The 26,775-nt window shown below is 40.1% G+C and overlaps 1 protein-coding gene across 1 annotated transcript in view; it reads left to right on the top strand.

Annotated features, from left to right (window-relative positions):
* LOC126203915 (histone-lysine N-methyltransferase PRDM9-like) overlaps nt 1-26,775 on the top strand; it is a 302,991-nt gene that overhangs the window by 32,370 nt on the left and 243,846 nt on the right. The window contains exon 2 of the mRNA XM_049938306.1: nt 12,566-12,600. The gene's annotated coding sequence lies outside the window, so the exon portion shown is untranslated. The remainder of the gene's footprint in view (nt 1-12,565; nt 12,601-26,775) is intronic.

Below are 26,775 nucleotides of genomic sequence, written 5' to 3'. Positions count from 1 at the left end.
TGAAATGGTTTGTATCAGACAGAATCAGTGTTGTATTTGATGTACAGAGTAGCAGTTTCATCCTCTAAAAGTTCCATTTGGCCTTGGTTTTGTCACATGGATTTATTGAAAGATATCTTAATGTTATGCACAGTTCCTTGTCAGTGGAAACAGAACCACAGTTTAATAGAAGTTCTTGTCACACAACAAATAAGAAATTTTTGCACACTGAAAATGATAGCCATCACCTCTTTTTCAATTTGGTAGTATTATTCATGGGTCTAATTTCATGTTTTTAGCACAAACACTATAGGGATTTTGGTACTATCGGCAAGCTTATGGGGCGGAATAGCCCCCATGCTATGCGATGAGGTGTTCGTAGTAGTAGTTTTGTACATCTATAGGTATCTTTTGCAAGAATAGTGGACATGTCTTGGTATTCCAATTTAAAAACAACAAAAATAAAGTAGTCCACATAGTAAAGAGATGTACATACTTGGAGGTCTAGTATGACAAGTATGGAACAGGCAGTTAGCTGTGGCCTTATAGTGGGAGTCGTCCCTGCATTTGCGCAGTTTAATTTGGGTAAACCACAGAAAACCTAAATCAGGATGAGGCCACTCCATTTAAAACAGTGCATCCCTAGTGTACAAAACTGTTGTACAAATAAGTTATTTCATAATGTGAAAGGCTAATGCTACTCTTTTCATTCATTTCTCACATCCAGTCACTGCTCACTCTACACACACTATCACTTGAGGTCAGGATCATTTTGTGTACCTCAGCTTATGTGCTAACCTGAGAACTGAGTAGACATCTCATTTGTTATAGATGGATTCTGAGCTCAAAGAGGATAATATGTTAGTTTATACATTGCATAACTTTGGCAGTAAGTTTTTCTAGAAAAGAAAAAAGAAGGAAAACATATAGAATGAAAGTGTTATATGGAATGATGTTTTATCATTTTCATTTTAGGTCACACCCTAGGTCATGGGGTGTATCGGAAGACAACGCACACTGATCTGTATTTGCACGCAGACAGCTGCCACCACCCTTCACAGAGGAATGGGGTACTTAAAACTCTAGTACATAGGGCGCGCACTATCTCTGACGCAGAGAGTCTACCCCAGGAATTGGAACATCTGAGAACTGTATTTCGAAAAAATGGGTACTCAGAGTGGCAGATTCAACGTGCTCTCCGCCCAACCACTACAGCACAACCTGTGGATATGGATGAAATCACGAGGGAGGAGGTAGGCACTGCGTTTATCCCATATACAGGCGCACTCTCGGGAAAGATCGCCCGCATTTTGAAGAAACACCGGGTCGGAACGGTGTTTTGTCCTCCGAATAAAACTCGTGCACTGGTGGGGAGCGCCAAAGATGACCTCGGTTTGAGGAAGGCCGGCGTGTACCAGATTCCGTGTCAATGTGGCAAGTCGTATATTGGTCAGACGATGCGTACCGTCGAGGATCGATGCTGTGAACACCAGAGGCACACTCGACTGATGTATCCGAGCAAGTCGGCGGTCGCTGAACATTGTTTGTCGGAAAATCACGCTATGGAGTATGAACGCACGAGGATTCTGGTACAGACGTCGAGATACTGGGACAGCGTTGTTAGAGAGGCCATCGAAATTCGCACCAATGACGACCTCATAAATCGTGACTGTGGCTATAATCTTAGCAAGGCTTGGGAACCAGCGATTGGGTTAATCAAGAGTAAATCGAGCAAATGTATAGTTGTGACGACCACGGCGGACGGAGCCATCACACCGACGTCATCTCAAACGCCGTCGCAATCTGTTCCCCCGCGCGACCGTGGCGCGGGGCGCGGACGGCGGAGTGAGCGCGCCGCGGGCGGAGGGTATTTAAATCCGCCGCCGCCGCGACCGAACCCAGTTCCACCTGAGCAGCCATAGTGTACGGATCTCCGTGCCGGCACGTTCACAGGAGCTCAGTCCGTCAGTTCACCTGATGATGGCGACATGTATGATCGCCGAAATATTGTGCCCGTTGGACACTGTAGACCGGCAGTACACCCGTGGATATTTTGATTATCAAATACGCCGGGAGAAACTCAAGAATCACATCATTATTATTGTTACTTTATTGCGTTATATTTTATACCAAATCCCTACGCTTGTGTTATCTAAGTAATAGTTCAGTGTATAGATTGTGTTGTTTAACAGGTACTTTCTAACTGCCTTTTAAATCAGTTTGCTTTGGTAATCTCTTTTGCCATTTTTTGTACAGTTTAATTTCTGTTTTGAGTTTTATGTGTATTCTTTCTTGGTAAAAGTATGTTCAGGCTAGATCTTGTTCAGTGGTCATGGCCAGAGCTGTTTGTGCAATAATTATCAGCATTATTTTTGATGTGTACAACTGACTGATAAATTTACTCTCACGGTGCAGGAAAAACACAAGCTTTAGAAAATGCATTGCAAACCACCAACTGTACCAGTGCAAGTTTATTTCTGTAACAGTTTCAATTCCACAAAATTATCATCACTGGAGGGCTTCAAATATTGATATGACAGTGTTGCTTTTAATGCCTGGTTTGGCAACGTGGCTATAAGTTGCTTGGAACAACAGTATACAGCTATAAGGTACTTGCAATGGAGGGAAGTAGAATGTGTGTGTGTGTGTGTGTGTGTGTGTGTGTGTGTGAGAGAGAGAGAGAGAGAGAGAGAGAGAGAGAGAGAGAGAGAGAGAGAGAGAGAGCATGTGCACACTAGTGTGTGAGAGTGTGCCAGCATGTGTGTTGGTGGAATTGAAGGCTGTGTGATGCTGAAGTGGGAGCAGTGAAGGGGATTGGTGGGTGAAGGACAGAGACTAGCGAAGGTTGTGGCCAGTGTGGTTATGGGAACATAGGATATATTGCAAGGAGGGATCCAGATGGCCCAGACTGTGAAGCAGTTATGAAGTGAAGCATGTTGTGTTGGGAAGAATGTTCAGCAACTGGTGGTCCAGCTGTTTCCTGGCCACAGTCTTTTGGTGGCCATTCATGCAGAAAGACAGTTTGTTGGTTGTCATGCTTTTGTAGAACACATCACATTGATTTGTTTAGTTTGTAGGTCACATGTCTGTTTTCACAGGTAACCCTGCCTTTGATAGGATAGGTGATACTTGTGACTGACTGGAATAGTTGGTGGTCAGAGGATGTATGGGACATGTCTTGCATCTAGGTCTGTTCCAGGGAAATGAGATATGAGTTTACGGGTTGGGAACAAGAGTGGAGTATGGATGAACTAGGATAGTGTGTAGGTTCAGTAAGTGGCAGAATTCCTCTCTGGGAAGGGTGGGATGGATAGTGGGTAGGATATTCTTCATTTTAGGCCACAACGAGAGGTAGTAAAAACCTGGCGGAGAATGTGGTTCAGTTGCTCCAGTCCTGTGTGGTACTGGGTCAAGAGGGGGATGCATATTTGTGGCCAGACAGTTGGAATGTGGGAGATGGTAGGTGACTGGAGAGACAGGGCACAGAAGATCTGTTTCTGTACAAGATAGGAAGGGTGAATGGGTCTTTGAAGGCATTAGTGAGACACTTGGTATATTTGCGGAGGGACTGCTCACCACTACAAATGTGATGGACATGGGTGATTAGGCTGTATGGAAGGGACTTCTTGGTATGGAATGGGTAACAGCTATCCGAGTGGAGTTACTGCTGATGGTTGGCAGGTTTGGTATGGGTGGAAATACCAAAGTAGCTGATCTTGAGATAGAGGTCAGTATTGAGGAAGGAGGCTTTTTGATTTGAGGAGGACCAAGTGAAGCTTATGGGAGGGATGGTGTTGAGACTCTGGAAGAATGTGGATATGGTGTGTTCGTCCTCTGTCCAGATAATGAAGACATCACCAGTGACGCTGTCTGGTCTCCTTCCTCAAACAACCAACCAACCATCACCAGTGAATCTGAACGAGGTGAGGGTTTGGGATTCTGGGTGGTTTTGAGGTATTTCTGTAGATGGTCCATGAATAGGTTGACATAGGATGGTGCCATGTGGGTACCCATTGCTGTACAACATATTTGTTTGTAGGTAATGTCTTCAAAGGTAAAGTAATTGTGGGTGAGGATATAGTTTGTCATTTGGTCATTGTGACCAGAAAGAAGGTTGTAGATTTAACACAATTTGCTGGTTCCTTGCTACCAACCCTAGCTTTTCTGAATTTTGCAGGTTGGAAATCTCCCATCCCTCCCTCTTCTACTTCTCTCCTTTTCTGCCAACCCCCTCCCCAGTCTATCAAGCCTCTCAACTGCACGTAACACCCTATGCATGCTCCCTCAAGCAGCACTACACCCTCCCCAACTGCTACCCTGTTACACTTCCTCTCCCCACACCAGACTTCTCCTTACCCCCACCACCCACACTGCTTCTCCCATCAAGCACAGCTGACAGTGGTCATGTGTGTGTGAATTTTGCTTGCACGAATGTGTGTGTGTGTGTGTGTGTGTGTGTGTGTGTGTGTGTTTCCTAAGTTAGAAGAAGGGCTTTTGGCCGAAAGCTCACATGTTTAGTAGTCTTCTCGCTGGGCCAGTCTGTGGTTCAACATCTCTACACGGTGAGTAGCAGCCTATCCTTTCCATAAGATTATCATTATTCCATTTTGAAGTTTCCATTGTTTGACTGTTATATCAGTGTCTGAAGCCCTCCAGTGGTGATAGTTTCTTGAACTAAAACCAGTAGAGGAATAAAGTTATGTAGGTGCAGCTGGTGGTTTGCGGTGCATTATTTCGAGCAGTTGGCAGCTGTAGACCATTGGTTCAAGAAAATCCCAAGTGGTTTTGAGCAGATCTTTACAATGAACTGGAGTACTAATTTTGGTTATTACTCGTATGAGCATTTTGCATTTGCTACACAGCCTATAAGGTGTCATGTACATTTAATTTAAAGAGTCATTATCACTCTTGAGACTGAAATTCATGACATTAGTTTTCTTTATGTTCAGTGCGTCTTTATAAAATAAAGTTGTTATATTAACTTAAGTATGTTGTTAAATTAACCTAATTATGTCATGTATTGGAAAGTTTGACTCGTTCCACATCATTACGAAATATAGTATTCATGATCCATGGAACTAGTATTAATCTAATCTAATCTAATCTGACCAGCTGTAAACTTCTTTGAGGATTTCATTTGTTTTCTCTGCAAGAGTTCTCATTTTCTTAGTGACTGTAATGTTGCTGTCATTACCAAAGAGAATTTTTCACCATGACCAACACTACTGGGAAAGCCATTGATGTATCTCAGGAATAGTATTGATCCTAATTTGTTACCCTGATGAACTGCTATATAAATGGTTTTTTAAAATATATTCAGATAAGTATTTTGTGAAAAGTTTAGACTTATTTTGACATGTGTGTTCTCTCTGCTCTTTGTACCCTACTTGACAGAGCTGATGGGAACCAATCATTTGCTACTCCTCTTATTCCTTCTAACAAGGGAACCCACTGTCAGCATAAGTGATTCAGTGAGTCGACGACAGCAGCTCCCCACTGTGTAAATCAGGCATAATTGTTAACCTTGCCTGGAAACACTTGGAGATGTTTCACTGACTTGGGGACTAGCATTGTTTGTATTGTTGCACCTTACTCTTGCACAGGCCTATGGCCCTCTTCACTGGGAACGTAGTCGAGGTACATAACAGGACACTAGAAAAAAAAGGAAAGCTCTGAAAAATTACAATTAAAGCCTTTCTTTGCGAACACTACAAAATTTAGGTGCTAATGACGTAAATGTACTTCACTGTTATGTCTCATTACTGAAATGTTGTCTGGGTTGTTTACAGTGTAGGGGATGCCTCTAATGACCTGTTTCAAAGATCTTCAAAATATGGTTGGCACACTAGTGACCTCAAAAAAACATCACTATCAGTACTCAACCTGCATCATTCTTCTATTGGTAACACGTTCTTCAGGTACTGTTGCACAACATATATATTGCTGCATGTACTCAAGTGTGATTAGATCAGCCAATCCTGTCTTCTACAGTTTTTGACTCCATCCTGTAGAGCAAATATGAGGGCATGCTGGAAAGTAATGCCTCCAAATTTTTTATTCTTTTCTCACTATTGGTTGAGGTACTATATGTCATACATATTACTTGGTCGACTTTCCTGCTTTGCTGACAGAAGTTGCAACCCTCTGCCGCTAGAGAGTTCTGAGCTGTTGTGTTAACATAACTATGCTAAGATGTGAGAAACAGCATGCTGTAATAAAGTTTCTATCCATCCGCACATGGAGAACCCTCACTTTTAGCGTGACAATGCCAGTTCACACAAAAGCACTGTGATATCTACAACAATATAACACCTTTGTTTCATTGTCATTGATGTTCCTCCAGACAACCCCGACATTGCCCCGTGTGATCTTAATCTGATTCCAAAACATGAACAACACCTTTGAGGACTTCACTTCAGTAGTGAAGCAGAGCAAGCAGAGATGAGATTGTGGCTCTGTCAACAAAGTCAAATATTCTACTGTGACATATCAGCAAACTGATCTCTTGTTGGGAGCAATGTGTTCATAGTCATGACGATTGTGTTAAGAAATAAATATATAGACACGAAGAATAAATATTTAGAATACTAATCAAGTTTGTTTTATTTAAAAACTTCAAGAATTTTCACATAAAAAATTCAGAGGCATTACTTTGGAGTCCACCCTATCAGATTTTATATTAAATTTGCAGCTAAGTTAGCTCTTATTCTAACCATAATACACCATAGACCCATTGATCAAGAAAAAGTTACTGGTGATTGGACATAAACACAGATCGCACCTATCCAGGCATAATTGTTAACCTTGCCTGGAAACACTTGGAGATGTTTCACTGACTTGGGGACTAGCATTGTGTGTATTGTTGCACCTTACTCTTGCACAGGCCTATGGCCCTCTTCACTGGGAACATAGTTGAGGTACATAACAGGACGTAACAGAAGACACAAAACTAATGACAAAGCTTACTGATTTGCATCTGTTGTAGAGTCCTAGAACATTTTCAGAACTCAAACATAATGATGTATCTTGAACAGAATGATGTCCACAATGCCAAGCAGCTTGGAGTAATAACATACTAAAAACCCTGGATCAAGACTATCAGATAGATGCAGTATTTCTTGCTTTCCAAAAAGCATTTGAATAAACACAATAGCAATGTTCATTAACAAAAGGATTATTATATGGGATATCAAACAAAATTTGTTACTGGATTGGTGATTGCTGTACAAAGAGTGTGTAGTATGTTATGTTGGTTAGATTGTAACTGACGAAAATACAAATAACTGTAGGCATGCGTCAGGATAATTGCAATCATTGTTGCTCATGCTGTATATTAATGATCTACCAGGAGCACATGTAGACTCTGAAAATTATTTACTCATTATGAATTGCAGATTAAATTTGAAGAGATTGCAGTAATGTAGGAAAATAGTGATGGGACTTGGATAAAACAAAACAATCTGAAATTTTCAAGATCATTAGGTAATAATTGATTGAAACAGGTGAAATGAGTACAGCAGAAGTTGAATGCGTTGCCTTCAGAGATCAAACAGTGAAGGCATGAAGGCAGCAGAGGACCAAATGTGCGAAAAGACAAGACCTAGTAAAAATTCTTGGATAATAAAGTAGATTAAATTTGTCAAAATGAGAAATCAGGCTAAAAGAAATATGCACATCTAAAAAATGAGACTGACTGAAAATGCAAAATGGCAAAGCAGGAATGGCTAGAGGAGAAATACAAAGCTATAACAATGCATGACTGGGAAATATAGATGCCACATGTAGTAAAATTAAAGAAAGAGAAGTACCTTTATGAATATTAAGAACTCAGATGCAAGGCAGTACTAACCAAAGAAAATAATGCTGGAAAGTAGAAGGAATTTATACAGGGTGTAGAGAAGGGAAACATACTTGAAAACAATATTACAGGAAAAGGAAGAGGGCATAGATGAAAATAAAATGGGATATTTGATACCATGGAAAAATCTGATAAAGCACTGAAATACCCACATCAAAACAAGGTGACATTCCATCAGAATTATTGACAATCTATGGAGAGCCAACCATGACAACCCTTTATCAACTACTATTCAAGACATGTATATAGGCAAAATACCCTCAGGAGTCAGCACTGCCTGGCTGAGTGTGCTGGGGCTAGATGGTAACATGACAGGGCTGCTAGGTGCAGTGTCTGGAGGCTGTGGACAGCGGGGGGAGGGGGGGGGGGAGAGGAGAAAAAGACTGGTGGCTGTGTTGGCAGAGAGTTATCACACGATCAGGGTGAGAGGACGTGAACAGGAAGGAGGTGATGGGACAGAGGAGGTGGAAACTGTTGGGTAGAGGGTTTGAGGACATTAGATTACCATGGGTTGGGGCTGGGATGGTTTCAGGAGTGAAGAATGTATTGGAAGGTTAACTCCCATCTGTGCAGTTCAGAAAAGCTGGTGGTGGAGGGAGGATACAGATGCCCCAGGATGTGAAGCAGCCACTGAAATTGAGCATTTAATGCTCAGATGCATATTGTGGCCCACTTTGCTCTTGGCCACAGTTTGGCAGTGGACATTCATCCTGGTGGAAATATGGTTGGTAGTCATACCAATATAAAGGTTTGAAATGATTGCAGCAGAGTTGGTATATGACAAGGCTGCTTTCACAGATGGCAAGGCCTCTGACAAGATAGGATAAGCCTGTGACAGGACTGTAATAGTAAGTGCTGGGTTAATGGGTTAGGAATGTCATGCAGCTGGGTCTTTCACGGGGCTATGGTCCCTGTGTCGAACGGTTAGGATTGGGACTGGCATAGAGATGGTGTAAGATGGTGTGGAGGTTGGGTGGGTGATGGAACACCACTTTATGAGGGTTGGGCAGGTTCTTGAGTGGGATGTCCTTCATTTCAGAGTATGATAATAGACAAAACCCTGACAAAATACATGGTTCACTTATTCCGATCTGGTGTAGTACTGGGTAACAAAAAGGGCATTCTTTTGGAGCTGATTCGTGGAGGTGGTGGGAGAATTGGGAGTGTGTGAGGCTAAGGCACAGGAAACCTGTTTACAGACTAGGTCTGGGGGATAGTGCTTGTCTGTAAAGGCCTGTTAATCTCATTCTACCCACAGTATTCTCCCTCGTCACTCAGCCCCACAGAAGATTCACTCATTTCGAAATGCCTCAACTTCAACCCTACACCCAAATTTAACCATTTTGGAGTTGTCAAAGCCCTACTCTTCTTCTTCCAATGCCTCCATCCAAAGCCGACGTAACTCCAATATTGAATTCTGCCTCTACCAGTTCATACCACCACCCAAACGTGATCCTTCTCCCCCCTCCCACCCAACGACTCTCTGGTCACCGTCCAGGAACTTGTTAAACCTGGCTTCACCATCCTTCTTCTGACTCTGTCACCTATAAGCTCTACTAGAGTGATCCCATCCCAGAAGTCCAGAATAACCTCCAATCCATGCCTAAAGTCTTAGCCCTTCCCAGAACCTCTCCTCTGTATTACTTTCCTCTTGACCACTATGACACCCTGCAAATCCACCTTCTGCATGCTCCCCAAAATCCACAAACCCTACTGTCCTGGACAACCCATTGTAACTTGTTAATGTACCCCTACTGAAAGAATTTTGTCCCTCATTGACCAACACATCCAAGTAATTGCCCAAAATCTAGCCTCCCACGTCAAAGATCCCAACCGTTCCCATCACCAAGTCTCCACCATCCCCACCCCTGTACCTCCTGGGTCCCTACTTGTCACTGTTCAAGCCACTTCCCTATACACCAACATTCCTCATGCCCATGATCTTTCCACTATTGAACACTCTCTCTCCCAACATTCTTTGTACTCCAAACCCTCTACCTCACTCCTTATACACCTTATTAATTCATCCTAACACACCACTACTTCTCCTTCGAAGGATTAGGTATATAAATAAATGCACGGCAGAGCCATGGGCACCCACATTCCATGCTCCCTATGCTGACCTGTTTTTGGACCATCAGGAGGAAATCTTCCTAGCCTCCCAAAACTCCAAACCCCTGACTGGCATCAGATTCGTTGATTATATCTTCATGTTTGGACTCAGTTCAAAGATACGCTATCTTCATTCCTTCATAGCCTCAACTCCTCATCTCCCATCCACTTCACCTGGTGGTCCTCCTCAGTCCAGTGTGCCACCTTCCTGGATGTTGACTTCCTCCTCTGTGTTGGCTCCATCCACACCTCTGTCCACATTAAACCCTCCAATCACAAAAAAATACTTGCATTTCGACAGCTACCATCTCTTCCACAAAAAAAGTATCTCCCTTACAACCTGGTCACATGCGGGTGACATATCTGAAGTGAATTACCTTGCCCAGTATGCTGAAGGTATCACAAACACAATCACAGACAGGCGTTAGCTCTCAGACCTAGCCTGCAACAATTTTCCCATGCCATTTCCCAACACAACACTAATCCTCACAATGCCCCCAAGAACTGGCCACAAAAGAGCTCCCCCTTCATAACACAATGCCACACCAGACCGAAATCAGCTGCACCACATCTTTCGTCAGGGCTTTGATTATCTATCATGATGCCTGAAATGAGTGACATCCTGTCAAAGATCCTTCCTGCCCCTCCTAAAGTGGTGGTTGGTCGCCCACCCAATCTCCACATCACCATATCCATTACTACACCAGCCCCAGTCCCAACCTCTTGCGACAGGGATCATATCCTATTCCTATTCCAGTCCCGTCGTAGGCTTATTCTATATCATCAGAGACTGTCATTTATGAACGCAGCCATGTCATATACAGCTCTGCTGCAATCATTGCACAGCTTTTTGCATTGGTATGACTACCAACCAGCTGCCCACCAGGATGCAAAGTGGACCACCCTATGGCACAACATGCAGCTGAATGTAACATGCTTGATTTTACGACCTGGGCCATCTGAGTCTTCCCCTCCACTACCAGCTTTTCTGAACTGTGTAGATGGGTGCTATACTTCCAACACATTCTCCGCTCCCATCCTTGCAACATGTTCTCTACTCCCAAAACCATCCCAGCCTCAACCCATGGTAATCTACAGTTCCGTTACCCTCTGCGCAACAGTTTTCACCCTGTGTGTCTCATCACATCCTTCCTATTCACATCCTCTCACCCTGATTGTGTGCCACTTTCTGTCAACACATCCACTGGTCATTCCCCTTCTCTGCTCCTCTCTTTTTCCACTCCACATTCCCCTTCTCTGCTCCTCTTTTTCCACTCCACATTCCCCCTCCCGTCTCTCCCCCACAGCCTCCTGATACTTCACTTGATCGCTTTGTTGTGTCATCGTAGTAGTAGTAGTAGTAGTAGTAGTAGTAGTTGTTGTTGTTGTTGTTGTTGTTGTTGTTGTTGTTTTCTTTTCTGTAGGAGGCTTTGGCTGAAAGCTCAGTGTGTAACAGTCTTCCTGTTGTGCCTATCTGCAACTCATGGTGCGTAGCAGTCTATCCTTTTAATGACATCACCAATTAGAAGTCATGGTTCCAAAATATTGACAAAAATTATTTACAGAAGAATGAAAAGACTCATAGAACCCACTTTGGGGAAGAGCAGGTTGAACATTGGAGAAATGCAGGAAAATTGCAAGGCAAGACCGACTTGGTGACTTAATTAGAAGATATGTGGAAGAATTGTAAAACTACTGGTATGTTTACAGCATTCATAGATTTGGAGTAAGCTTTTAACAGTGTTGATTGTAACAAACTCATTGGAATTTCGAAGAAAGAGAGGATGAAATTTAGGTACTGAAAGGTTATCTACAACTTACAGAGCAGCTAGACCACTTTTTCAAGAGCGAAATGATGTGGAAGGGAATTGGGACCCTAGAAGGGAGTAAGACATGGTTGTAGTGTATCTCCATTTTTAATCATTTTATACATGAGTGAGCAGTAATTGGGATTCTGTCATGAAAGAAGTAAAAATTTTAGTGCTCAAGAATAATGTTCACCAGGACTGCAGATATAATCTTAGTAGCACGTGGGAGGGGTTCTGAATGCTGAGAAGATAAAAGGAAATTCATTTAATTGTTTAAACTCCTACAGCAGCATTGACCTTAACCAGAGTGGTCACTGACACATTCTGTGGCAGCATGACGCAATGGTGACATATGCTAATCAATCATGAGGTGTTATAGGTTTGAAAAAGCCACCACTACAGCAGAAATCATGCCAGTCATTTTCTCCTGATGAAGATAGTGGTGACTGTGGGAAGTATGAGGTTTGACTCATATTTTGGCATAGCAGGAAAACTTAGAATATTTAGACAAGCTAGCTAGAAGGTTCACACAATTGTGTTGTAATTATCCTTAGTGCAGATTAATATTTATTAATGAATAGTCCATTGTCCTTTATTTTACCCATCAGTCTGTTCAACAGAATTTTAATGCAATGCATGGAGAAGTACATTTCATTGTTCAGTTAACTGAATGAAATGCTACATGAAAAATTGTAATGGAACTGGTTCATAACTTCCTGTTTACTATTATGTTATAAAAACATCAATGTACTTAAAAGCAATTAAAATGGCATTCTAAAGTGTTCTTTATGTGTTGTCCTATTTCTAGAGCTGCCAGTGAAGTATCCTCAAACCATCACAATCGTGAGTATTCCTCACCTCATTTTACATATCTGTAGTTAATTCTTGTTTATTAAATTTCTAAAAAGTTTTGTGACTAGTTACATCAATCATATTGAGTAATCTTAAACTATATAACTCCCTTTACGAGAGAGAATCTCTTTCTACAGAGTTCTTAAAATGAAACACACAACACACACATTTTATCTGTGTCTTTAAATGTTGATAGTTCTAAAGTGAAGTAGTATAAAAACTGTAATTTTCATGCAGATTGAAGTTCGACAACATAATTTTCAATACTTGAATCAGTTGTAATTAATGATCTTAATATTCATAGAATTTGAAATATTGCATAGCGTTTGTGAAATGACTGTTTAAAGAAGTGACTATTAAATTCTTTGCTGCACTATATTTAAATTGTCGCGCGCGAGTGTATACCTGTCCTTTTTTCCGCCCTAAGGTAAGTGTTTCCACTCCCGGGATTGGAATGACTCCTTACCCTCTCCCTTAAAACCCACATCCTTTTGTATTTCCCTCTCCTTCCCTCTTTCCTGATGAGGCAACAGTTTATTGTAAAAGCTTGAATTTCGTGTGTATGTTTGTGTTTGTTTGTGTGTCTATCGACCTGCCAGCACTTTCGTTCGGTAAGTCACATCATCTGTGTTTTTAGATATATTTTCCCACGTGGAATGTTTCCCTCTATTATATTCATATCATCAGATAAATAATTCTGTCAATAATTGATGGTTTTCATTGTTATGTTAGCCCAAGTGTAGACTAGGACATTTATGACTTCATTGTGAGTGGTACTTACAGTCAGTCTTGTGAAATAGTTTTCAGCATGTTTTCTGAAAAGCTTTGAGCAGCTAGTTCAACAGCCAACATGTAATGGGAATATTTTAGACCCTTTAGCTTCAGATAGCCTGACAGTATCGACATGTCAGTCTAGAGACAGGGATTAGTGGTCGTGATGTCATCATAACAGCTGTAGTTACGAAAGCTAAAGTTCAAAGTTTCATTGAGAAATTAAACATTTTAATCATGACACTGGTACATTTGTGCTGCTTTGTCACTTGAGGATGTTCATGTAGTATGAAAGCAGTGGCTCAATAAATGCACATAAATAATAAAGTGGTTTCCTTAACATTTTTATTAATAACTTATGGAACCACTACATGATCAAGTATTAACTTCATTTTAATTGTTTGACTGGGGTAAAGCATGTATGTAATCAGTCAGTTCTATGTGACAAATAGTGAGCATGCAGCATAAAAGAGTAGCTTGCCAAAAAGTTTGTACAAAGCCATAGCAGTCACAGGCAAAGCAAAAGTAAAGCAAAAATTGTTTCCGTTTTTAGGGATTTTAATGTTCATAAAATTAAAGTGGATCCAGATGCTGCATGCTTTTGAACACCTTACAGGACTTGTTACTTGCATGTGTGACAACATATGATAGATTCCTTCTGTGCTATCCAGAGATGAAAAAGGAGAAGTAAAAAGCTAGATAAATTGACTGTAATAAAAAAACTTATTACTTTGTAAATTAGATCTGCCAACTGTCATTGGAAGAAAGTAGACTCTCAGATGAGATGCAAAAAGCCTCAGATTATATTGGAAAAGAATGTGTTGTTACATCAGTTACAACATGTTTGCTTGGGAGAGTTGGGTTATATAATTTGAAAGAATAGTGCAATACACAACTTCAGACTCTTAATTATATTAAAATATATTCGCGGTTAATAGGGGAAAGTCAAATGTGAATTTCGGTTCATAAGTCTAGAAATGTAATAAATTGATTGGGACTAAATAAAACAGTGATTTTATTGCCTTATTTGCTTTTTGAAGTACACTCCTGGAAATTGAAATAAGAACACCATGAATTCATTGTCCCAGGAAGGGGAAACTTTATTGACACATTCCTGGGGTCAGATACATCACATGATCACACTGACAGAACCACAGGCACATAGACACAGGCAACAGAGCATGCACAATGTCGGCACTAGTACAGTGTATATCCACCTTTCGCAGCAATGCAGGCTGCTATTCTCCCATGGAGACGATCGTATAGATGCTGGATGTAGTCCTGTGGAACGGCTTGCCATGCCATTTCCACCTGGCACCTCAGTTGGACCAGCGTTCGTGCTGGACGTGCAGACCGCGTGAGACGACGCTTCATCCGGTCCCAAACATGCTCAATGGGGGACAGATCCGGAGATCTTGCTGGCCAGGGTAGTTGACTTACACCTTCTAGAGCACGTTGGGTGGCACGGGATACATGCGGACGTGCATTGTCCTGTTGGAACAGCAAGTTCCCTTGTCGGTCTAGGAATGGTAGAACGATGGGTTCGATGACGGTTTGGATGTACCGTGCACTATTCAGTGTCCCCTCGATGATCACCAGTGGTGTACGGCCAGTGTAGGAGATCGCTCCCCACACCATGATGCCGGGTGTTGGCCCTGTGTGCCTCGGTCGTATGCAGTCCTGATTGTGGCGCTCACCTGCACGGCGCCAAACACGCATACGACCATCATTGGCACCAAGGCAGAAGCGACTCTCATCGCTGAAGACGACACGTCTCCATTCGTCCCTCCATTCACGCCTGTCGCGACACCACTGGAGGCGGGCTGCATGATGTTGGGGCGTGAGTGGAAGACGGCCTAACGGTGTGCGGGACCGTAGCCCAGCTTCATGGAGACGGTTGCGAATGGTCCTCGCCGATACCCCAGGAGCAACAGGGTCCCTAATTTGCTGGGAAGTGGCGGTGCGGTCCCCTACGGCACTGCGTAGGATCCTACGGTCTTGGCGTGCATCCGTGCGTCGCTGCGGTCCGGTCCCAGGTCGACGGGCACGTGCACCTTCCGCCGACCACTGGCGACAACATCGATGTACTGTGGAGACCTCACGCCCCACGTGTTGAGCAATTCGGCGGTACGTCCACCCGGCCTCCCGCATGCCCACTATACGCCCTCGCTCAAAGTCCGTCAACTGCACATACGGTTCACGTCCACGCTGTCGTGGCATGCTACCAGTGTTAAAGACTGCGATGGAGCTCCGTATGCCACGGCAAACTGGCTGACACTGACGGCGGCGGTGCACAAATGCTGCGCAGCTAGCGCCATTCGACGGCCAACACCGCGGTTCCTGGTGTGTCCGCTGTGCCGTGTGTGTGATCATTGCTTGTACAGCCCTCTCGCAGTGTCTGGAGCAAGTATGGTGGGTCTGACACACCGGTGTCAATGTGTTCTTTTTTCCATTTCCAGGAGTGTATTATATCTTAGCAACAAGTCCCAAGCCCTACAGACTATGCACAAGATGCTGCACTTAATCCGTAAAATAAAATTTATTTTAATATGTTCCCACTGGAACACCATCATAATTTGGCACACACATTAACAAGTAATGTATGAGTAACATACACTTAAAAAGAAAAAGAAAAATTCTGATTTTGAAATTTTACAAATTAAACAATAATTTCGTTTGGGAAAATTCAGCATTGTTATGAATATCATCAATTAGCCCACCTTTTAAAGCTTATGGGAAACTGAATAAAGCAGCACCAATTTTAGGCCTGAAGTCAAATAGTTTTTCAGATACAGTGATTTTAAGATTTTAAAATGTAACCAGAATAGCATGATTTTTGAAGTTTTAATAGTTAATAACTCAGAAATGGAAGATTAAAAGAATTAATTTGGTATTTTTCATACAAACAGCTATTACTATAAATGTACATAAAATTATCAAAATCTGAGATGTCAAGAACCAGACCACTGGTTGATTTCGTATGGGCTGGTGCATCTGCTGAATTGCAGACTCACATCACTGACACAGATTTGCAATAGGATTTTAAAGCAGATACTGTATTAGTATGTTACGAATTACCTTGAAGAAAATGATCTATTGACAAAGTCAGATGGATTCAGAAAATTTCGTTCTTGTGAAACACGACTGGCTGTTGATTCAGAAGAAGTAATAAATACTATGTACAGAGGATCTCAGATTGATTCCATATTTCTAGATTTACAAAAGACTTTTGACACCATTTGTCACAAGTGGCTCATACTCAAATTGCTTGCCTATGGGGTGGTGTCACAGTTGTGTAACTGGATTTGTGATTTCCTGTCACCAATTTTACAGTTTGTAGTAATTAATAGAAAGTCATTGAACAAAACAGAAGTGATATGAGCCATTTCCCAAGTAAGTGTTATAGGTCTTCTGCTGTACCTACTTTGTGTAAATGATTTAGGAGACAATATGAGCAGCCGTGTTAGGTTGTTTGCTGATGATGCTGTCATTTACCATCTAGTAAAGTCATCAGAAGGTAAAAACAACTGAAAAACAATTTAGACTAGATATCTGTATGTGCAAAAAGTAGCCTTCGATGCTAAACAGTGAAAACTATTGTTTCATCCAAAAGAATGCTATTTAATGTCCCATTGACATTGAGGTCATTATAGACAGAGCACAAGCTCAGATTGTTTCAAAGAAGGGGAAGGAATTGGCCATGCCCTTTTGAAAGAACCATCCCAGCATTTGCATGGAGCGATTTAGGAAAATCACAAAAAATCTAAATCTGGATGGCTGTACACAGACTTGAACTACCATCATCCTGATTGTGTTGAGTGTGCTGACCACTGATGAGTACTAAAAGGAGGCCATTGAATTTCAGTTGAAAAGTAAATCACAGGTTTAAAGATTGTTGATCCAACTGAATACCTAGAGATAACAAATATAAACAACTTAATTTGGGATGATCACATAGAAAATGTTGTGGGGAGGGCAAACCAAAGACTGCATTTTATCAGCAGTACACTTGGAAAATGCAAATAAAAGAAAATGTGTTTTTATTTATTTATTCATTCATTCATTCAGTCATTCCTAGGTCATTCAGCACAACAATATTGGACATGTCAGACACATTACATAAATAATATATAAAGTGTTTACAAAGTAGGATAGGATTAGTGAGGCTAGGAGAGGAAGTTGACTGTGGACTTATCAGTGGAACCATCCCATCATTCACCTTAGGAACTTATGAAGATTGGGGGAAATCTAATTCAGCATGGCTGGGTGGGGTACAAACCCTTCTCTTCCTGAATGAGAGTCCAGTCTATTATCATTGGCTTACTGGCTTAGCCAACTTACTTTGTACATGATTGGAAAACCACAATCTGCAAGGAGATTACAACTTGCACAAGGAGCATAATCAGTTATATAAGTAGAACATGAAACTTCAATATAATAAACTTCTGGAAATAAAGAAATCACATGAACACATTATATAACAGTGCTGAAAAGTATAACACGTCAACACACAAACACCTGCCAAAACTACATCCAGCTAGTCCTGCAACCAATCCCTCCTTTGAGGTGGTTTATTGCACTAATCTGAAACACAAGAAAAGAAGCATTTTTGTGCAAAGACTAATACAGCATAGATGATATGTCTGTCAACAGATTAAAAGGTACTCAACAACAAATGTGGGTTTAGAATTTGTCTAAAATAACACATTCACTTATCCTGTAGAAACATTTTTCAATGAGAAATGATTTTTTCTCCAAACCTGTTTCCATATCTTACCTCTTTATGTATATTGGCAATGCATTATAAAGAAAAACACCAAAGTGAGTCTCATACCTTTGAGGACAAGATGTTTTTGCTCACTCTACATGGAGGGAGCCACAATTAACAGTGTTATAGCTATGGAAATTGCTATTAGTTTGTATTTTCTCCAATATTATCTCTTGTCATCAACACAACATTTGTATATGTGGGTGGAGAGTATTGTAAGCTCACACATCATTGTAAATAGTGACTTACAATGAGTCCTTTTAGAACTTTGTTACAAGGTTTGAATAGGCCTTTAATGTAATGTAAAAAGTTTATTTGAGTGACTTTAGTTTTACTCCAAAAAACTATTCCTTAAGTTACAAGAGACTGGAAGTAAACAAAGTAAGATCTTCTACCACCTTATGAGGAGCATACTTTAAAAATGATTTTCAGAGATAAACATGTAGCATTGAGACTCTGGGAGAGGGTAAAGAGACTGCCTGCATAATGCTTGTTCATCCTCTTCTGGAATTTTTACTTTGTGGTATGGAATCCTTAACAGATAGGATTGACAGAGAACACCGAAAAAAATTTAGAAGAGGACAGCTCATTTTTTTACTACCAGAAAAAAAAGGGAAGATAGTGTCACGGATATGATATGAGTTTTGGTGGCAACCATTTAACACAAATCACTATATACTATATGTCCATTTGTGTGACAGACGATTGTGCACTTAAACTTTGAAGTGCAATAGTGGGCTTTACTGAAAAGTGTGGCATTTAACCAATTTTAGATACAGTTCCTGTACTCAGTATACGTGTATTCACTAAATTTTTTTTGGACCTCCTCCATAGCCTTCATAGCAATAACCTACTTTATTTGCAATTTCCTTCTACATGACCAGTTTTTAGATTTATGTTTCGTTTCACTTGAGGTTACGTGTCAAAATGGTTGCAGCATAAGCAGAAGCCACTTCATGTTTCACTGCTTTCTGCTAAAATGAGTAACTTGTACTGTTGAGTACATTATTTAATCTATGAACTGTGATCGATGAATTGCTCACTTTGCTGTTTCCTGTAAAAGATCATTAAGGCCAATTACCAACAGTCCTTGTTACCAGCAGTGCCTGTTCCTTTGGACTTGTGTGCAGATCTGAAGGAACATTGCATTGTACTTCTGAGCACAGGCACTACAATATTGTATTTATCCGTCGACATTCGCCAAGCAACTTTCAATTAAAAATATATCCCCTTTACAACAATGTAAATAATAGATGTATGAGAACACGTTGTAGACATATGGAAGTTTGGGTCTCGCCGTGAAGCATGCTGGCATAGCCTAATGACAAGGTGACCACTCGTGATAAGTGGGAAATCCTGGTTCGAGTCTCTGGTCTGGCACAAATTTTCATTGTCATTATTTCATTATGCTGCTGTTGGTTGTCCATATTTGCAACTGTGAATACATTTCATGAATTTCTTCACTAATCAAGCATAAATGTAAATAGATTATTCCATCATGGCTGTATACAGTACCTTAAATGTAATGTTGTTGCAAAAATTCTCAGTTTAAACCGATGGACATGAATTTAATTTCAGAGAACATTTTTTAACTCTCAGACAACACAATGGATAAATTATTCGTTAGTACTGCGATGAAACTATACTTGAAAAACCTCATATCTGATGAAGAAGAATAACATGATAGCGGAAGATAATGTGAAAGATTTACAGGTTAGTCAGAAAATGAATGTGGCAAAGAAAAAACGAAAATTTTGGAGAAATTCCCACAATAGGTTGGGTCACTGTGATTGCCAGTCACATAGTATACAAAAATGTGTGAACTACTCTGAGTGCTCTAAAACAGTGGTGCTTATAAATCATTGCAATTTTGGACATCATATGCTTCTGCTTCTAACATGAATTTGTTTGAAAGCACTTGTTTTGACATGACATTGTACACACATTTTGAAAAATGTAAAAGTGGCACAGAAAGCACTTCTGACGTTATGTTTCCTTAACTTAATAGTGCACTACATGACTACTTTTCAGTTTGTCTTTCCACAAACCCATAATACTTAAGACATTCCCAAGACAACGTTACTAATTATCTCAATCTTTTAGACAGATGAATATATTCAATGCTAAATAGGTTTGAAATAAATTTTAGGATAGCACTTTGAGTTAAATTTATAAATTCTAGCATGTCTTTGTTCACTAAATGTTTGATATGCACATTTGTCATCATCGTTACTTAAATATTTTTCCCTTTCCTACAAATTTTCTACATTTCAGAATATTTTCATCATCTTCTGTCTACTTTTGTTTACATTTACATAGACAACAATGGTAATATTTTTCAGTTTTGTTTGTGACAGCTGCAACAGTTTATTGACAATCATCATTCACTACTGCCAAACCTTCTACATTGAAAACCATATTTTCTGTTTCTTTTGATAAAAGTGCACCTTTTAAAAGTACTGTTTTTGAAAACTAACCATTGTTGAAACCTGTGGTTGAAACATGGAATGAACTGCAAATAATGTTCACATCAGCAGCTACTGTTACCTTGTTACAACTTTGTTCCGTATTATTGTCTAAGACTGGTTTGTGATTAACTGCCTTGTTTTGGTTTTCCAAAATTGACAATACTAACAAAAAAATAGTATTCCATATGACTTAGAAGCTGTTACCCCTACTAAGCAATAAAAATGTGATGATAGAGTACTTGATGTTTGGCATCTCTGACGATTACATCCCATACAGGTATTTCCAGTCATTCAGTTTGTGTCATTTTTTGGTCCATCCATGTGTTCACATTCAGTCGTCCTTGATTTCCTTCCACACCTCCTCCCCCATCAACTTATAAAAAATACAGATGTGAAACAGAAATAATTAGAATGCCAGCCTTGATGTTTCAGCATATCCAGACTCATCTTTCATCAATTTGAAATGTTCCATTCTTGTTATGAGCACACTTAAATACTTGAAATCTGTAGTTCAATGTGTGGGTAGTATAACTTATCTTGATGAAAAATACACAAATTCTTCTGTAAATTATGCCTCCAAAACAATCAGCAATATCAGGGCATTTGTAAGGCATACTAATTTCAAATAATGTAGACAACATGCCATAATTAGACTTTTAACTGTTTATTACAACATTGATGATGTGACAAAAATATATACAGAATTAATATCACAAAAACTGATCCACCATTGAGCTAACGCTGCTCACTGTAGATTCAACCATTTGTGTTATATAAATTTACTGTAATGGAAATTGAGTACATACATTGTTAATTGTCAACATTTTATACATTGCAATTAAAATTTCATAAACTTCAACAATCTAGTGGTGAGAAAAGCTCGATTTTGTCTTAAATTCCAGTGTAGAATAATATTTTTACTGTTTTACAAAGATTATCTTCCATAAATATAAGATTCAAATTGCATAAACAGTGTGTTACATGAGAAGGTTAATTGCTTTTGAATTGCAGGTATTACTAATGTATTTTTGGTAATATTACCATAAAAGCTTCGAATGTATCTACTGCTTTTCTGTCTGAAAATATGAGAAGCCATACTGTTGCCCGCCCAGACGGCCGTGCGGTCTAACGCACGGCTTTCTGGGCAGGAAGGAGCGCTGGTCCCCGGTACGAATCTGCCTGGTGGATTTGTGTCGAGGTATAGTGAGCCGGCCAGTCTGTGGATGGTTTTTAGGCAGTTTTTCATCTGCCTCGGCAAATGTGGGCTGATTCCCCCTTATTCTGCCTCAGCTACACTATGTCGCCGATTGCTGTGCAAACGAGTTCTCCACATACACATACACTACCATTACTATACCACGCAATCATAGGGCTTACACTTCTCTGGTGTGAGACATTCCCGGGGGGGTCCACCAGGGGCCAAACCGCACAATAACCCTGGGTTCAGTGTGGGGCGTTGGAGGGGTGAAATAGACTGCGGTAGTTGTCGTGGGGTTGCGGACCACTGCGGCTGCGGCAGGGACGGAGCCTCTCCGTCGTTTCTAGGTCCCTGGTTAACACAACACAACATAACATAGCCATACTGTTTCCATCTGTTTCCATTCCAAAGTTGAAGATATGAATGTTCAATCCAAAATTATCATCATAATTTTTGAAACTTCCAGACAGATTAAACCTGTGTGCCAGACCAACACTCAAAATGAGGACCTTTGTCTTTTGTGGGCAAATGCCCTACCAACTGAGCTACCTGAGCATGACTCACAATCCATCCTTGGAGGTTTACATCTGTTAGTAACTTTTCTCCTACCTTCCAAATTCACGAGAGTTCTGCTGTGTAACTTACAGGACTAACACACTTCGAAGAAAGGCTATTGTGGAGTCATCACTTAGCCACACCCTAGAGGATTGTCTACAGCAAGAAATTTTCACTCTGCAGTGGAGTGTATGCTGGCAGATTAAAACTGGAAACAATCTCACAGGCTGTGGCTAAGTCATGTCTCCCTAATAGCATTTCTTCCAGGAGTGCTAGTTCTGCAAGTTATGCAGGAGAACTTCAGTGACGTTTGGAAGATAGGAGATGAGGTACTGGTGGAAGTAAAGTTGTGAGGACAGACTGTGAGTCTTGTACGGGTAGCTCAGTTAGTAGAGCACTTGTCTACGAAAGGCAGAGGTCCTTGGTTCGAGTTGTGGTCTGGCACACAGTTTTGATCTGACAGGAAGTTTCATATCGATGCCCATCTGCTGCAGAATAAAAATTTCATTCTGTGAACATAATTTCTGCTGAAGAGAGATTTGTAGGTCTACGCACTCTAAGGTATTATTCCATCAGTTATTATTCACATCTACTTCATATACTACATCTGCCACTTGTAGATTTTGGTGCTATATTCTATTAAAAAAAGAAGAAAATGATAAATTAGGTAAAACAGAGGTACTAAGTTCTAAAAATTGTTTCACCTGATATTATCCATCATGAAGTGAATGTGATGATCTGTATGCCTCTGATCCCAGATAGCTTTGCAACCAAAAATTGTTGAAATAAGTGCCTGTCTACAATTGTCACTTGTTCTTGCAACGTTAGTGATTGCATATTGTGGTTTCTGCTGTATCACGCTACTAGGGCATTTGAGTGCACAGAGTCTGGGTCACCGAGCACAATGTGCTCAAATCACTTGCTGGCTATTTCAGCATGGATCAGCCACTAGAAGCCTCCTGTAGAAAACGTGTACACGGCGTGGTCTCCGCTGCCCCATCTACTGGTTGCCCATTGCTCTTTATGCACGAAGCAGCGCTGACTGAATCTTTTGTTGTATTTCTAGTTTGTTTCGCATACTGATGAATCTGGTCAGATGAGTATAGGGTAATATCAACAGCAGCAGAAAATGGTATAACAGGAATAGTATTCGTTACAAATAGGAAGGTAGGACAGAGCATGAGTTATATAAGAATCGACAGTAAACCAACACTGACAATGGTAGTTCGCATATAAATGCCAATGTCGCAAGCTGAAAAATGAAGGGATAGAGAAAGTATATGAGGCTACTGAATGGGTAGTTCAGTATGTAAAAGGAGACGAAAATGTAATAGTCATGGGAGACTGGAATGCAGTTGCAGAGGAATGAATAGAAGAAAGTGTTATGGGAGAATATGGGCTGCATAGTGGGAATGAGAGTGGAGAATGACTAATAGAGTTCTGTAATAAATTTCAGCTTGTAATAGCAAACAATCTGTTCAATAATCACAAGAGGAGGGGATATACTTAGGAAAGGAGAGATACGGGAAGATTTCAGTTGGATTACATCACTGTCAGGCAGAGATTCCAAATCAGATACTATACTGTAAGGCGTACCCAGGAGCAGATATAGATTCAGATCACAGATTAGATTAGATTAGTACTTGTTCCATAGATCATGAATACGACACTTCGTAATGATGTGGAACGTGTCAGGTTAATAAAAGGTGTTTATAAAAGATACTACATTAGACAAAATATTACATGACACCCAATATTTTTTGGTGGAGGTTGGGAAATTACTCACTTATTATATCCAAAAATTCATCTAATGAGTAGGAGGAGTTGCCATTAAGAAATTCTTTTAAATGCTATATGGCTATCTGTCAGACTTTTTATGCTATTAGGTAAGTGACCAAAGACTTTTATGGCAGCATAATTTACCCCCTTCTGAACCAAAGTTAGATTTAACCTTGAGTAGTGAAGATCATCCTTTCTCATAGTGTTGTAACAGCAGGGGACCCAAGACCGAACCTTGTGGCACCCCATTCTTGATTGTTCCCCAGTTTGAGAAATCACCAGTTTTTTGCATATTATGTGAACTGTTTATTTCAACTTTCTGCACTCTTGCTGTTAGGTATCATTTAAACCATTTGAGCACTGTCCCATTCATACCACAGTACTTGAGCGTATCTAGAAGTATTCCATGATTTACACCATCAAAATCCTTTAATAGATCACAAAAAATCCCAACGGGTGACTTCTGGTTACTCAGAGCATTTAATATTTCATTAGTGAAAGTATATATAGCATTTTCCGTTGAAAAACCCTTCTGGAAACCAAACTGACATTTCATTAAAACTTAATTTTACAAAGGTGTGAAGCTACTCTACAATACGTTACTTTTTCAAGAATTTTGGGTAAGGCAGTCAGAAGAGAGATTGGGCGGTAGTTGTTGACATCAGACGTATCCCCTTTTTTATGCAGTGGTATAACAACAGTCTATCTGGGAAAATACCCTGCTTCAGAGAGCTATTACATATGTGGCTAAGAATCCCACTTATTTCTTGGGAACAAGCTTTTATTATCCTGCTGGAAATTCCATCAATCCCATGTGAGCTTTTATTCTTGAGAGAGTTTATCATCTTCCTAATTTTAGATGGAGAGGTGGGTGGAATTTAAATTGTATCAAATTGTGTGGGTAAGGCCTCTTACATTAATTGCCTTGCTTCTTCTGATGAACATTTAGATCCTAGTTTCTCTACAACCTTTAAAAAATGATTATTCAAAATATTTTTGACTTCCGGCTTGTTGTTTATCAAGTTTCCATTCGCTTTGATGGTGATGCCGTCATCCTGTACTCTTGATTGTCCTGTCTACCGTGTAATAATATTCCAAATTGTTTTGATTTTGTTATCAGAGGTATTAATCTCAGACATGATGCACATGCTTCTGGACTTTTTAATAACCTTTCTTAATGTAGCACAGTAGTTTTTATAATATTTGGCTGTTTCTGGGTCATTACTCTTTCTTGTTGTTACATACAGTTCCCTTTTGTGATTACAAGATATTTTTATTCCTTTAGTAAGCCAAGGTTTTTTGCATAGTTTCTTATAATTAGAGATTAAACTACTTTCTTGGGGAAACTGTTTTCAAATTCTCTTACAAGTGTATCATGAAATAAGTTATATTTTAAATTAGCATCGGGTTCCTTGTACACCTCATCCCAGTCTAACTGCTGAAGATTTTCTCTGAAATTTCTAATTGTTGAGTCATTAATTGAACGCACAACTTTGGAGGGTAGTTTTGAGTTACTGAATGGAGCTATGTCATATACTGTAACTAGCTGAGCATCATGATCAGAAAGCCCATTCTCAACAAGACAAGAATTTATGTTTTTAAACCTATCTTGGTCTATAAACGTGTTATCTATCAATGTGCTGCTGTCCTTTCCTACCAGAGTAGGAAAATTAATGACAGATGTCAAATTGAAAGAAACGAGCAAGACTTCCAGGCCATTCTTCCTATTACACTCTTTCAATGAATCAACATTGAAGTCCCCACAAATAATAATTTGCTTTCCCCTATCTGACAGATAGCACAACAAGGTATCCAAGTTTTCCAGGAATAAATGAAAGTTTCCCGACGGGGACCTGTATACTGTTACAATTATAAAAGAGCCCTCCTTCAGTTTAAGTTGACAGGCACATGCTTCTATATGTTGCTCTAGACAAAACTTTTTTGTATCTAAGCTTTCTACACAGTGATAACTTTTGACATATGTGGCAACTCCTCCTCCTGCCTTATTCTCTCTACTCATATGTGCAGCTAGTTTATAACCACTGATATTTACCTTTTCAATATCAGACAAAATGTGATGCTCAGACAGGCATAGTATATCTATTACATTATTAGATACAGTGTCATCTAAACAAACCAGGAGCTCATCTACTTTATTCTTCAATCCCGGAATATTTTGTTGAAAAATGGTAACATTATTTTTTACTTTACTTTTCTGAGAATCTACTTTTTTTCTTTAATCCACCAATATTTTGGTTAAATATGCTAAAATTATTTACTTTCCTGTTGTGATGTGGTGATGAAGAGTAGGCTCTGAATTTAATGAGACAAGTCAGGATGAATCAGTACAGGAATAGTAAGGAATGAAGAGATACGGTTGAAGTTATCTAAGGCTGTACATACTGCAAAAAGGAGTAGCTCAGTACGAGTCCAGTTGGAGAGGGATGGACATCTCTGCAGAACTTGGAACAAAAAACATAGGTACAAAGAAGGTAACTGCAAAGAAACCACGTGTAACAGAAGAAATACCTAAGTTGATTGATGAAGGAAGGAAATGCAAAAATGTTCCAGGAAACTCAAGAATACAGAAATGCAACTCATTTAGGAATGAGATAAGTAGGAAATGC

This window comes from Schistocerca nitens, chromosome 9, assembly GCF_023898315.1.
Source record: "Schistocerca nitens isolate TAMUIC-IGC-003100 chromosome 9, iqSchNite1.1, whole genome shotgun sequence".
Classification (NCBI taxonomy): Eukaryota; Metazoa; Arthropoda; class Insecta; order Orthoptera; family Acrididae; genus Schistocerca; species Schistocerca nitens.
This window is presented reverse-complemented; position numbering and strand designations above follow the sequence as displayed.